The 15221-nt window shown below is 40.6% G+C and overlaps 1 protein-coding gene across 1 annotated transcript in view; it reads right to left on the bottom strand.

Annotated features, from left to right (window-relative positions):
* The window catches only part of LOC116507045 (four and a half LIM domains protein 5-like), a 28696-nt gene extending 14223 nt beyond the window's left edge, over window positions 1-14473 (bottom strand). Inside the window, exon 1 of the mRNA XM_032214969.1 lies at window positions 14345-14473. The gene's annotated coding sequence lies outside the window, so the exon portion shown is untranslated. The remainder of the gene's footprint in view (window positions 1-14344) is intronic.
* Between the last annotated feature and the right edge of the window lie 748 nt (window positions 14474-15221).

Raw genomic sequence — 15221 nt, 5'->3', positions numbered from 1 at the left:
TTTATTTCACTTTTAATAATTCTATTCAGCAACTTTTAACCTGGTTTATGACAATATATAACTCTTCTCATTTTGTGGGCATTTCTGCCATGACCTTTAGTATGGTATTTATTGGACCCAGATTGTTGGGGGGGTGATCTGCTGACTCTGTAAATCACTTAGAGAGGGCTGTAAAGCACTGTGAAACGGTTGCAGGAACTGGGCATGTCTAGTTTAATGGAAAAAAGAACTAGGGAAGACATGATAGCATTGTTCCAATATCTCAGGAGTTGCCACAAAGAAGAGGGAGTCAAACTATTTTCCAAGGCACCTGAGGGCAGAACAAGAAGCAATGGGTGGAAACTAATCAAGGAGAGAAGCAACCTAGAACTGAGGAGAAATTTCCTGACAGTTAGAACAATTAATCAGTGGACCAGCTTGCCTCCAGAAGTTGTGAATGCCCCAACACTGGAAGTCTTTAAGAAGATGTTGGATAGCCATTTGTCTGAAATGGTATAGGGTTTCCTGCCTGGGCAGGGGGTTGGACTAGAAGACCTTCAAGGTCCCTTCCAAAACTGCTATTGTATTGTATTGTATTATATAAGTCTAAATGCTATTGCTATTGCAAATTAACACTTTACAATGTTTTTCACTACTACTATTTCATTTCTAAGTTCCCTTGTTAAGTCCAATTCTTTCTTTGTTTCTCTTTTTCTGTCAAAGGTATGGCATGCAAGGAACCCTCACCTGCATTTTAAGTTATATTCTAATCATTCCTTGTTGGCCTATTCCTGAACAGATAATTCAATGTTTTGTGAAGAAAAGAAAAACTTTCATGCACATCCCATGGACCTACGACCATGGGAACTGGAGCTTCTGTAACTAAGCAAGGTGGTTGTTGCATAATCACCATGCTCATTAAGTGAATCCAGCTTTCTGCATTGACTTAACTAGTTGGAAGCCCTCTAGGAAGGGCACAGAGGTGATCATGTGACTTTGGAATGCTGCAACTATCATAAACATGTGTTTGTTGCCACGTGCCCAAATTTTGATCATGTGATCACAGGGTCACTGCGGCAGTTGTAAGTGCAAAGATCAGTCAGAAATCACTTTTTTTCAGTGCCATCAGAGTTGGAAGGGACCTTGGAGGTGCTCTAGTCCAACCTTCTGCTCAACTAGCAGACCTGTAAAGGTACTGAGGATTTAATAGCTGCCAGCTGATGAAAGGTTATAAACTGTAAGTTGATGCAATGTGTGGCTGATTCATTGCAGTTATGGTATAACCCTTATGAGACTGTGATGGGATGTCAACACAAGTCTCTCTCTCTATATATATAGGTGGTCATTAGAGGGCATTTCTCTCTCTCATTGTATATCTCATTTTCTCTGACAAGACCCTATACTATTTCAGACAAATAGCTGTCCACTCTCTTCTTAAAAACCTCCAGTTTTGGAGCACCTACAACTTCTGGAAGCAAACCGTTCCACTGGTCAATTGTTCTAATTTATCTTTTTCGGAATGGTGGGGGGTACTTCTTGCATGATGTTTACCATCTGCTTGAGAAAAAAAACTGCTTAAATTTGGTTCTCCCTGCCTGCAGATCTGTGCTGAACTGGACTGGGAATGGTATTCAAATAGCAGATATTATTGTCTAAATATATAAGAATATCTATGACAGTTATTACTAATGCAGATTTCTCTGGTAAAAATGAACTAGTGATGGAGAACGAAGTTTTAAATTCTATTCCTGGAGGATTTATGGTATGACAGCGTGGGGGAGTAGAAGAGTATGACAAGGATGGAATGCTATCTTAGGCCAAAAATAGCAATAGCTTTATTTGGCATAAGCAGTGGAAAATTTCTTACTCAGAGCATTCAAAATCATTGCATTTAAGTGCTTTGCTGCATCTCCAACTGTGTCACAGCTCTCCATTCTCCAAAATGACACATAACACAACCCATTAAAACAAGCCACAGTGTAAACATTTGTGAAAGCCTCATACTTTCACAAATATTGTTCACTTGTTTTAGATCAAATAAGTGAGAAGAGGACCATAAACCCCAAGAACAGAGATAAATGTTGTGGTAGAAACCTTTCCAACACTGAAATCCAATTTGTGGGGGTGGTCAGCAGCTCCGTTGGAACAATTAAAGCAGGAATATTGAACTCCTATGTAAAATTTCCTTATAATAAACAAACAAACAAATAGCCATTGTTACCTACTGTATGCTTGGTAAAGAAGTATTATAGCCTATAGAGAGAGAGAGTGATTCAAAGAGCATTGATTTCAAGAGTTTTATTTCCAGAAGTGTACTGTATGCATAGATTACATTGGCTTGTTTAATAAATATTTAAAAAGGAACATTGGGTAGAAAATGGATCACTTACCATCTTTTAAAAAAAATCATCTTCTGGCTATCAGAACTGTTAAAATATTCTAAATGGGGGAAAATTTAGTCTGCTGCAACAAACCACTCTTTATGGTTATGTATTAAGAGTACATAGCTGGAATCATTTAGCACAGAATTCTTGCCAGTTAATCATTTAAACAGTATCAACTTTATCCTCTATGGATTTAAAGGATGGAGAGAGAGTGACAGGATAATAAACCATGCAGAAATACCCAGATTCAATGAGTAGGGTTCACATATCACTCTAGGTCATAGTGTGTTGGTTTTGGCTTAGAATATTAGTTGAAGTCATCCCCTGTAATTGGCAAGTCATGATTTATGTCTGAGCATAATGTGTGAACCCAACAAATCAGGTCCTAGTGAACATGTAGCTATATTAACAATATGGACCTAAAAAATTACGAATCCTAGCTAGACCAAGGAAGATCATTGTTCATACCCGATTTGTGACAACAGTTGGCTAAAAATGTCTTTCATTTGATTCCTGTTCTTTCTGATGAATTCTGTAAATGAAAGAGCAAGGGAGCAAGGTATGTTCTTTCAGTCTCAATCCTTACATCTGTTGCAGGGGTGGTTTTTGGCTTCTGTTACTGCCGGTTCGCTCAGGGCACGCTTCACACGTGTGCATGCTATGCGTGCATGCACAGTAGTAAAAAATAGATGGTGATGCCTACAATGTTGCCAATAGAACTGGTTCAGGGGCGTGGCCGACTGAGTTACTACCTACTCGGCTGAACAGGTCCGAACCGGTAGGAACTCACCTCTGATCTGTAGTATGAGACTTAAAAACATTGATTTATCATAGCTGATAGGGATCAGAGTTAGATAACCCTGTGATGTAGTTTGAACACTTAAAAGCTATACAGATGCTAACTATGCAGTGTTTTCTGTTTTATATTAACTGATAGTGCCAGGTGTTCCACTGAAGGTGACTAAATCAGAGTTCTTTCTCCAAATTTAATTTTAGTTTTGAAGTAAATAACCTTTTTAAAAATTGCATCTTTATCAGATCCACAGAGTTAATAGGAATGATGGTTCAGCAGTTAAAGATGCTGAGTTTGTCAGTTGGAAAGCTGACAGGTTGGGTTTGAGACCGGAGTACCATGTGATGGGATCAGCTCCTATTCTTGCCCAAGCTCCTGCCCACCTAGAAGTTCGAAAGCATGCAAATGCAAGTAGATAAATAGGTACCACTTTGATGGGAAGGTAGCAGCATTCCTTGCACCTTGGCGTACAGTCATGTTGGCTACATGACTACAGAAATGTCTGGGACAAAGCTGGCTTCCTCTGCTAAGAAATGGAAATGAACACCATCCCCTAGTGGCTGGCAGGGGAAACCTTTGTCTTTACCTTTATCCACTAGTGATCATGAGCTGAATGACAACTACTACGAGTTAGATGTGCTTATCCATATTAGTTAGCTTTGTTATAACTGACATAATCCCATAAACATACACTTTTTTTTAACGGAAATGGATATGAATATATTCTTCCTTTGAACTTTATTACATCATTTTCCCAATCCTAAAATTTTGTCAAATTTTAGTCAAATTTGTGAACTTGGAAAAGACAAGTTTGCATTGGGGTGCTGTTTTCTGCCAGCTCTTTAAATTATACGTTTGTCACCATCAATAGAAAAGAGGCCTCTTTGAAATGTTTTGATCTTGACTCCACATTAAAAGCAGCAAATGCCAGGTAAAACCAGAAATGACAAAAAAGTTAAAAGGTGGGTGACTTAATCCAGGTTTATTCATGGGCCCAAAACAGTCCATCAGAGTGATTTAACTCCTGTTTCTTCTGTCCTCTGAAGATAAATATGGGAATGCATTACTTTGTTGAAGAGGAATCTTTTCTGCCCCTTTGAGCCTAATCTTTAGATGAACATGCTGACTTTAATTTCATTAGAAGTTAGATTTTGTGTTTGGTTACATCAGATAAAGAGACAGAGAACTGCTGTTGCTGACATTGCTGGACTAAAAGATTAAGTCCTATTTTCTTTGGTTCCCCAGTGTGCAGATTTATTAACTGCATGACTGCATTAATATAGAATTAATAATATATTCACATATTAAACCTACAGATACAGTACAGATCGTCCTTGACTTACAACGATTCATTTAGTGACCATTCAAAGTTACAATGGCAGTGGGAAAAAGCAATTTATGATTGGTTCTTGTATTTGGGACTGTTACAGCATCCCCACAATCATGTGATAAAAACTTTGGCACTTGGCAACCAGCATGTATTTACAACGGTTGCAGTGGCCGGAGGTCATGTGATCACTATTTGCCGCCTTCCCAAGCAAAGTCAATGGGATTAAGCAATTGATTTGCTTAATGGCTGCATGATTCACTTAAAAACTGGGAAAAAGTTGTAAAATCAGACATGATTCATTTGACAATCTCTTTGCTTAGAAAAAAAAATCTGGTCCCAACTTTGCTTACAAGGACAACATGTAATACTTTTCACACTTTTCTTGTTCTTCTGTAAAAAGTTACATTTTAACATTATGTTTACTATGAAATAGTATAAAATAAAAACATATGCCCACAGATATCTTCTTGGTGCCCATCACATTTCCTACCACAACTAATTTTAAATTAAACTAGCTGATAACCCAGCATTGCATAATTTCTAATGTTGGATTTTCCCCCTTACCAAAGGGAGCCCTCTTGTGGGGTACTGTGAAGTCGTTACCATGGCAATTCCACTGCACTGTACAGTAGAAGCCAAAACACACACACACACACACACACACACAAACACATGCAGGTTTTGGTGTATTCGGGTCTTTTCCCGTGTAAGATTGAGAGTATTTTGGCAACGTTTCGATGAGGTCCCACTCGTCATCCTCAAGCTGGTGTCTTCGGCCTCATGCCTGTGTGAGCAAAGCGTGATCGGAGCTGCTGTCCCTCTATAAATACTGGTGGGGGTATGTGGAATGCTGGCTCTGTTGCTGCAAGCAGATTGGTTGGCTGTGTTGTAACATCTTGATTAGTTGATGGAGTTGATGTTGCAGATTAGTCATCTGTTTCCTAACATCCTTTGTGGCTGAGGTACTGGCTGTGTGCCTATTGTTCTTTTGTGTTGTAATGACCTGGGTAATGGGCTGTGTGGTGACCTCCTGAGCTCTATTGTAGTGGTATCCTGAATCCTCTGCTGCAACCTCCTGGGGGGTTGGCTGCATTGTAACATTCTGAGGCTTTGTGTTGTAACCTCCTGAGTTCTGTGATGTAATGTCCTGAGCAGATGGCTGAGGTGTAACATCCCGAGCTTTGGTTTGGCTCTGAGTTTGGGGTCTAGCCTTGTGTTCATGGTGTGTGTCAGTTTGCTTTGTGTGTGGGTCGGAGCGGGGTGCAGCAGTTGGTGATGCCGCCATGGTTTGGCTTCATTTGGTCTATGGGATGGGTTTGGGTTTGAGTCTGGTGAGGGTGATTGGTGGTTGCCTCCTGTGTTGTTCTTGGTCCGGTGTCAGTTTTCGTGGCTGGGACTCATTTGTTGATTAGGGCTAGTTTCCAGATGTCAGGAGGTTACAACACAAAGGCTCAGGATGTTACAATGCAGCCAACCCCCCCCCCCCCAGGAGGTTTCAGCAGAGGACTCAGGATACCACTACAATAGAGCTCAGGAGGTCACCACACAGCCCATTACCCAGGTCATTACAATACAAAAGAACAATAGGCACACAGCCAGTACCTCAGCCACACAGGATGTTACGAAACAGCTGACTAATCTGCAAACATCAACTCCATCAACTAATCAAGATGTTACAACACAGCCAACCAATTTGCTTGCAGCAACAGACACACACCCCCACCAGTATTTATAGAGGGACAGCAGCTCCGATCACGCTTTGCTCACACAGGCACGAGGCCGAAGACACCAGCCTGTGGATGACGAGTGGGACCTCGTCGAAACGTCACCAAGATACTCTCAATCTTACACGGGAAAAGACTTGAATACACCAAAACCTGCATACCTGTACCCGTGAAAATCTACGATATATACAATATATATCTCAGATATCAGATATCAGATATAAAATGTGGAATCTAAGATCAGTTTTACTCAAACCAGTCTGGGCTCCCCACAGAACTACTTGGACTATATAAATGGCTGATGACTTCATGTAGATTATGCCAATTTGTCAGTCAGAGAGAAAGGTGGTGGGAACAGCAACCCATAGAGCTAGAAAGAAGGTTGTATACTGGTCATGGAAGGTACATTTAAAATATGTAATTAAGTGATATTTTTCCTGTCACAGAAAAACATATACAGTATGTCAGTACTGACCAAAGCCCTTTTCAGTCACACTGTTCATCATTAATGCTGCCAATATGTTCTTTCGCTTCCATAGATTAGACTATCCTAGAGTGACTTGCATGGAAGTAGAATGAAATGAAATAACAGATTTAACAATATGATGTGATGGGGAAAACACCAATGCATGACACAGAACTATAAACCACAACAACTGAGATCTGAAAAAAAGTTTTGTATGGTATTTTAACAACAAAACTGGATCTCTGTGCTCCTAGCCACTCCGAGCAGAGTGAGCCTGGATTAAGGGTTTGCAAAAAATTGTAAGGGAAAAAATATCTCTCATGAATAACTTGTTACTTTTGTATATGGCAAGAAAAGCTCCTATCTTTATATCAACAGAGAAGTTATCAACCAAATTCAAACTTTGAAGCTGCTGCTTCATTCTTTTTTCACTCCAATCTATATTCCTTCAATATTGCAAGTATTATTAAAATGACCCCTTTTTACACACTATCCTAAGGGTGTCAAATTTGCAGCCCATGGCCCAGATATGTCATGTCCTGGCCACACCAGAGGTGGGTTGCTCCTGGTTTGTCCCGGTTCAACCGAACTGGTAGTGGTGGGGGTGGGAGGCTCAGTCCACCCACCTGGATGCTTCTGTGCATGTGCAGAAGCATTGCACGTGTGTGCTCGCACAAGCAAATGGATAGTAAACTGGTTAACAACCCACCACTGGGCCACACCTACCCTGTTTTAGCAAAGGGGAGAAAAAGTTGCGATACGTCATGTGATGACAACATGACTCCGTGAATTTAATACCCCTGCACTACCCTGTTCCTGACATTTTTACATATTCTAGCTTCTGCTTCCTTCTTCAGTATCCTATGAAATTAAACTACAACACCAAAGAGTACCTTTTTATCATCCTCGGTTTTTAGCTTGCTGTGTTTTCTGTTGCTAGCACAGAAATATGATTTTAAACAGAAAAAAGCAATTCTTAACTAAGAAAACTAAGTTATCTGCCTTTGCAGATATTTTTTCAGCTTTCACACACCACAATGACAACAGATTGAGAGACAAATTCATTCTATCCATATTGAGATAAAAAAAATTAAATGTCAAGGGTATGAAATATCAATAAAAAAATTAGAACAAACATCACATGGGAAACATCATCCCGGAGTCCTTCGGGATTGGGCGGCCTATAAATTTATTAAACAGTTAAACAGTTAAGTGACATGTCAGATCCCCCCCCCCCATAATAATACTGTATATTAACATCTAGGTTTATATTTCCTAATTTTATCCCTCATATTTTGTGGAAGGTGGATGGGCAAAAACACCAACCCACCTGACTCTTAGTTCTGAGAAAATTCCATTTAGGCATGAAGTTTGTTGATTTAATACTTTTAAAATATTTATGGTAACCTTTGTTTGATCTTGCATCCTTTTAAAATTCTTTAAGTGTCAGATTACCCAGGAATTTTTTAAAAATAGTACCACATTAATCTCTTTCAGTTAACATGACAGTCTCCTGGCTATCAGCTTGGTTTTACATTTGTACGCAAAAATATGCTTCATTGGAACACCAGAATTGTTCCACAAGACTAAATCAACCAAATACAGCATGATCCATACCAGGGGTGGGTTTCTACTGGTCCTTGCTGGTCCTTGTGGACCAGTTGGTTGGTGAACCCAGAAGTAATTAACTTCCAGGAACGCCGGCAATGTTCCCTCTAAGGTGCATGGCTGCGCTGCTCTTTACCGTCAGTCGCCCCGTTTTCAGCAAAGCAAGCACAGGGACGTCCTTTGCAGGCAGCTAGAACTGGCCACCCACAAAGGACCTCCCCAGACTTGTTTTGTTGAGCACTGGGCGACTGACGGTAGTTTGCGCCAGCCGTGTTCAGCAAAGCAAGCCCGGGGAGGTCCTTTGTGGGCGGCCAGTCCTAGCCGCTTGCACCTGGCACTGCAGCTGAAGTGAAGCTCCAAAGCCCCCACCGCCACTAGAATAACTGCTGCTGCCTCCTCCTCCTCCTTCAACAGCACCACCACATTTGCTGCCTGATGCTGCGGCTGAGATGAGGCCGCCAAAGCTCCCGCCAGCGCCCCCGCCCGTAGCAGCAGCTCCTCCCCCTTCACTCGGAGCACCTGAGCTGGGCACCGCATTACCCCTGCCTCCTCCTCCTCTGCCGTGCTTTTGAGGAAACATGAGGCCGCGGGAGCCAGTAGGAAGGTGGCGGGGGGGGGGTGTGGAACAGCCTCATGACTTCTCAAAAGCACGGTGGAGGAGGTGGCGGCGGCAGGGATAACGCGGAGCCCAGCTCAGGTGCTCCGAGTGGAGGGGGAGGCGCTTGTTGGCATCTTCAGCGGCAGCCCTGCCCCCTGTGAAAAAAACAAAGATGGAGCAGATCCGCGCAGATGACATCGCCGCAACATGACTGGAGGAGGAATTCTGGGAGTTGAAGTCCACAAGTCTTCAAGCTGTCAGGTTTGACGACCCCTGGGTTTTTTTCCCTAAAGGGTTAGGGGTGCAAGGATCTTGTAACTTGACAGCTTTAAGACTTGCATGCTTCAATGCCAGAGTTTCTGAGCCAACATGACTGGAGGAGGAATTCTGGGAGTTGAAGTCCACAAGTCTTAAAGCTGTCAGGTTTGAAGACCCCTAGTTTTTTTTCTAAAGCGTTAGGGGTGCAAGGGTCTTGTAACTTGACAGCTTTAAGACTTGCATGCTTCAATGCCACAGTTTCTGAATAGCTACTTGGACCAAACCAAGTACTAATTCATAATTTCATATCCGGTCATATGGGCGGCAAGCCACTCCTATCCGGTCACATGGGTGGCAAGCCACTCCCACAAAGGAGGTCACACCCACAGAGTAGGTTCGAACAATTTTTGAAACCCACCACTGATCCATACCTAAAATGGAACAGTTAGGTTCTTTCAATTTTTAAAAACTATTTATTTTAAATATTTGATTTCTAGTTTTACTAATCACAAGATACTGCTTTTGGTTATCCTAATCATTTCTCTCTCTCTTTTTTTTTACATAAGAAAAACCTATCAGGAATGATGGGAATATGCAATAGATTTAAAAGTCCTGAATTTGAAGCACAGGGATTACAACCTAAAAGGCACATCCGGGAAGCTCTCTGGAGGATTTTCAAGCTTGACAGAAGTAAAAAATAAAAATAAAAAAGTTTTTTTCAAAATGATGGGGGTATGGGAAAGGACTTATAGAGTTCCTTTCTTTTTCTCCAAAGAGCTTCAGGAGCATGCTTCTCATGATTAAACTACTTGGGAATCCCTTCTATGAAATGGGGCTGCTGTGCAGAAGTTGAATAACAAGAGAGGGACTAGGAAATACAGATAGTCCTCAACTTATGACCACAATTGAGGCCCAAATTTCTGTTGCTAAGCGAGACATTTGTTAAGCGATTTTTGCCCCATTTTACAATCTTTCTTGCCACAATGGTTAAGTGGATCACTGCAGTTGTTAAGTTAGTCACACAGTGAATCTAGCTTCCCTATTGACTTTACTTGTCACACTTTCAAAAAAGAGTGATCCCGTGACATCAAACCGTCATAAATATGAGTCAATTGCCAAGCAGCTGAATTTTGATCACATGACCTTGGGGATGCTGCAACTGCCATGTGTGAAAAACGGTCATAAGTCGCTTTCCCCAGTGCCATTATGACTTCAAACGGTCACTAAACGAATTGTTGTAAGTCAAGGACTACCTGTACTGCTGACTCTACCATTTGTGATGAAATAGCCTCTTACATTTCAGAACTTCAGCGCTTATTTGAACTTGGGGCAAAAAAGAGCCCAATTCTGATTCTAATTACAAAAAATGAAAGTAGCAGTTTTAGCACAGTAATGCAGTGCCACAAATATATGGTATGGATGCAACCAGAATAATTGCAGAATAGAAAACAGAAGGCATTGGTTGATGTCCAGGTATTATTCTTGGTCCTAGCTGGTTCTTCTCATTGAGACATTTTTAAATTTAAAATATTAGCCTGTCTCTAATATATGCGGTTTCTGAAAGTCAAAACATGGATTCTTTCTGTTTTTAAAAAAGTTTGAAACCATTACATATGGTTTACACAATTATTGACCATAACATAATTTTTAAAACGATTTAAGTAATCTGGTCCAAAGGCCAATGGAAATAACTACCTTGCTGAAGCTAAGGAGGTTTGCATGCTGTGAAATTTGATGTATTATTTCAAGCTTAGGCAATAGATAGATACATAGATATGGCTATGTCAAAAAGGGGGGCTTGCAACAAAAAAATATATATTTTGTTTTGATTAATTTGGAATAGGTCCCTATTTCTGGCTCCACTGCTTGCACAAATTCAGAAGCAGATTCCAGTATTGGGGAATTGATGTGGTTAATTGTTAATAATTGGAATCAGATGTGAGAAATTCCAGCTTGTACCTCTGCTCCTCCCTAAAGCAACATATTGAAGAGCAAGCCATGAGATCTTCTCGAGATATGATTACAGTCCATCAATAAGTGAAGTTACATTGATGGATCTGTTTATTTGATAAATTTATAGACCCACCTATTACATAGATGACTGGATTTCAGGCAGTGGTGGGCCTGTTCTGTGGATTCTCAGAGTGTGTGAAATTCCCAGGCAGAGAGAGATACATATGGTCCAATTTGAAGATACTTTATTAAAGTAGTGCTTTGTTTGCTTCATCAGAAACCTTTAGAGCAGTGGTTCCCAAACTTTTTCAGTCCACCATCTTCTTGGTGCTACAAACTGATCCTCAGTGCCCCCCCACCCAGTGGTGGAATTCAATTCTTTTACTACAGGTTCTGTGGGTGTGGCTTGGTGGGCGTGGCTGGGGGGGTCATGTGATTGGGCAGTTTGCATGACGGAAGGAAGATAGTAACAGTAAAATTCAAAACTGCAACAATTAATTGCACATTTATTCAAAATCCAATTTAAAAACCTTTTTAGTTAATGTTAATTCAACAAAATTGTTGAACATGATCCAGTGATACCAGGTTTTCAAAGTCTGATAGTCATTTATCAAGAACCTTAGTGACTAGTAACTTAGTAAATTTAGTAAAATTTAGTAACTACTTCACTGTTCAATAAATTCTTAATGTGATGGATGGGCTTGATGAAGTGATACCAGTTTCCCAATGTCTGGTTTCAAGTCACTTAGGAGGAGTCTTAAATCACCACGTTCAGTAATCTGGAGTCGATTTCTTTGTTTGGAGGGAAGTTGGATGACCACTCTGAAGCCACGTTCCACTAAATATGATGTTGGAAATGCAACAAGGAGCTTCTTAACCACTCTCCATAGTGCAGGATAGCGATCAGAATTTTCTTTCTGTAACCAAAACTCTTTGTATGATATCTTAAACTTTGGCTTCAGCTCAATGTCATTTTGCAGCTCTATGAGATGTTCCTCCACTATCCCATCTTCCTCAGTATCTGAAAATGGATTTATCACCCAATCTGGAATTTCCATCAAAAAAAGATCCTGATATCATTCAGACATCTAAGTCTTAGAATGTCAGAGAAACAACTTTAGCTGGGTAGTCACATCCCTGCAATAACATCACTGTAATTTTCAGTTTCATTAATTTCCACAATATCAACACTAGCTTTTCTACTAACCCCCTCCAAACCATCTGCATAGTCTTTAAGATTTGGTGGTCTAAATATCAAAAATGGTTGACTCACATCACACATCTAAACAAAACTGAAGTATAATCTATTTTTCCTTTTTTTTAAAAAAATATCTCAATTTAAAGATTTGTATTACTGTTTTCATCCAGTTCCCATCCAAAAATGGCAAGAAACTCTGGTGTCAGAGTTTTATAAGCTTTAGAATAAATGAGCTGGAAGGGACCTTGGGGGTCTTCTGGTCCAGCCCCCTGCTCAAGCAGGAGAACCTATACCAGAGGTCTTCAAACTTGGCAACTTTAAGATTTGTGGACTTCAACTCCCAGAATTCTCCAGACAGCTATGGACTTCAACTCCCAGCTATGCTGGCTGGAGAATTGTGGGAGTTGAAGTCCACAAGTCTTAAAGTTGCCAAGTTTGGGGACTCCTGACCTATACTATAGTAGTATATACATATAGTATATTATACCTATATCAAAGAAAGCTCCTGTGAGTTTAACAACACCCGTATTTCCAAGGCTAGAAACAGAAGATTGCAATGCGAGCTCACTCCTGCTGGTAATCCAAACCTCCCTAGACAAAATCCACACCACCAAAAGGGAGTGACCACACTTCCGCTCATCACCCCCTCCCCCCAGTTACTTTTATCCAGCAGCGTCTCCATGCAAAGGAAAAGGATGGCACGAAATATGTGACCGTTTTTTAAACCAGTGGCAAAGAGCTCTCTCGCAAGCTCAACTAGAATTTGATTGGTGGGGTTTCCCCCCCTAACAACACCGTGCACGATCTTCCCGCCCACTGACCATTTAAAAGAAAAAAGCCAAGATGGTCGGTTAAGATGCCGGTGGTGTTGGGGGGCGGGTGATTGAAGTGGTGCGTGCCCCTCTCCTGGGAGGAAGGCGGTGATTGGAGGGGAGGGTGGTGACGTTGCTTAAAGGGAAACCCGTAGCTATTTCCAGGTTTGTTTGGGTAATTTCGTCCTTCTGCCCACGCCTTTAAACAGCCCATCTTCTGGTTGGCAAGTTTCTCCTTTCCATCTGAGAATTAGCTAAGGGGAAGCTACCAACCTAGGGGCACGCTGTCTGCAGCCAACACAATACACAATCTTTTTTTCCTCACCCTCTTAGTACCCCCCTGCTGCCCCCCTTGCCTCTTAGCGCCCCCTAAGTCATCCCCCCAGGGGCAGTACCGCCCACTTTGGGAACCACTGCTTTAGAGGAATGTAGTGATGTTAAGCTCTTCTAAGAAACCCTTATATTTCTTACTGTGAGAACAATGTGCTCTGTAAAACACACTAATCTTATACTTCCCCCCTCATAAATAAATAATATATCTCTCTCCTATACCTACCTGAGCATTGCTCACCCTTTTATAGCCCTTACTTTACTTGAACTTTGCATCTATGCCATTTACTCCACTGTACTCCACTTATCTTATTTAGCAATATATCACACAAGGGTGGTAAATCCCTTTTGGTAGCAGTAAATAATTCGTTAGGAATTTATTTAATGTCTCAAGGGACTTACACTCTTGTTAAAAATGTTGTATTTATAACTGCACAGAATACTGTTTTTATTGTATAAGTTGGTCAAAGACCATCATAAAGATATTTATTTCTGAATAAGCACATACATAATAGAATATGACTTCTAACTGCATATTAACATAAATTTTAACACACGATCAACTTACAATTTGCAGCATTATTCCTTATTCAATTTTCTGGATATGTTCCCATTCCATAGTTTTTCTCAGAACAAATAAAACTTCTGAAGCATATAACATTAATTAGTCCTTCCAGTGCATACTTCTTTAAAAGTGAACCTTTTTTTATATAAACGTTTTTCCACTATCCACATAGTGAACATTAATCGAGACATTTTGTCAATAGGATTACAGGAATAAAAGGAACTAAAGTTATACACTGTGGTTCATAAGGGGCAGCTATGGGAGGAGATACTTAGTACAGATTTGATTAATATTTTGAAATCAGGCAAAAATTGATTAGAAAAGAAAAACTTGTCGCAATACTCACCTTTTTTTAAACAGTTGCTTCTTGTTATCTTTGGACCTGAGAACAACAACAACGAAAATCTTGAAGCAACAAGCCCCAACCGCCAGCCGTTTTTCTTCTGCAAGACTCTCTTGGTTTTGGAAAAAGCAGCCAAGGTCACTGTTTCCTTTAGATCTCAAACAGCTGACTCCCTTCCTATTTGTCATTACACACAGCTTGCAAATTGGAGTGCAAATCCATGTAGGAGGGTCTTAAACAGGCTTATATTTCAGAAGCAGGGAGGAGACATTTCAAAGATCTAGGCATTTTGAGGAACCACAATTGGCAAAATAACTTGTCCTGTATTTTCCATATAAAATAACTGATCATGTGGAACAGTCATTTACTAAGTCACAGTTGGCTGGTTACATGGTATTGAATTAAGCAAAAACCAAACCAGCTACATGGTGGCTTAGTAAAATGTATGAAATTAGTCACTGACTTATATAAGGTGCCAATCTAAACTGGGCCATTTTCCCATAAATTCTAGCTTCTGGGTGGCCATGAAACTTGGCTTTTCAGAATACCATTCTCCTTTGGTAGCATTTTGATCAAGGTCACCTAGGTGCCATCTCTGTCTCAGTTGGATCCAACAGTTCAGATTACAACTCTCCATTTCAAGCAAGGTGTTTGAAATGTGTTGGGGCACCCGAAGTTGGAAAATATAAGGAAATGATTAGAAGAGATAACTGAGCAAAGGATAGAGCTGAAGCCGGAATTGTTCCTCCTGGGAATCTTTGATGGGAAAATGGAGAAAAAACTACAATACATAATATTACACATATTAACTGCAGGTAGAATTGTACGAGCACAGAATTGGAAACAAACAGATACCACCACCCCCCAGACCCGATTATAA

The sequence above is a fragment of the Thamnophis elegans genome, chromosome 4 (assembly GCF_009769535.1).
Source record: "Thamnophis elegans isolate rThaEle1 chromosome 4, rThaEle1.pri, whole genome shotgun sequence".
Taxonomy (NCBI): domain Eukaryota; kingdom Metazoa; phylum Chordata; class Lepidosauria; order Squamata; family Colubridae; genus Thamnophis; species Thamnophis elegans.
The sequence above is the reverse complement of the archived record's forward strand: the minus strand, read 5'-3'. Positions and strand labels throughout refer to the sequence as shown.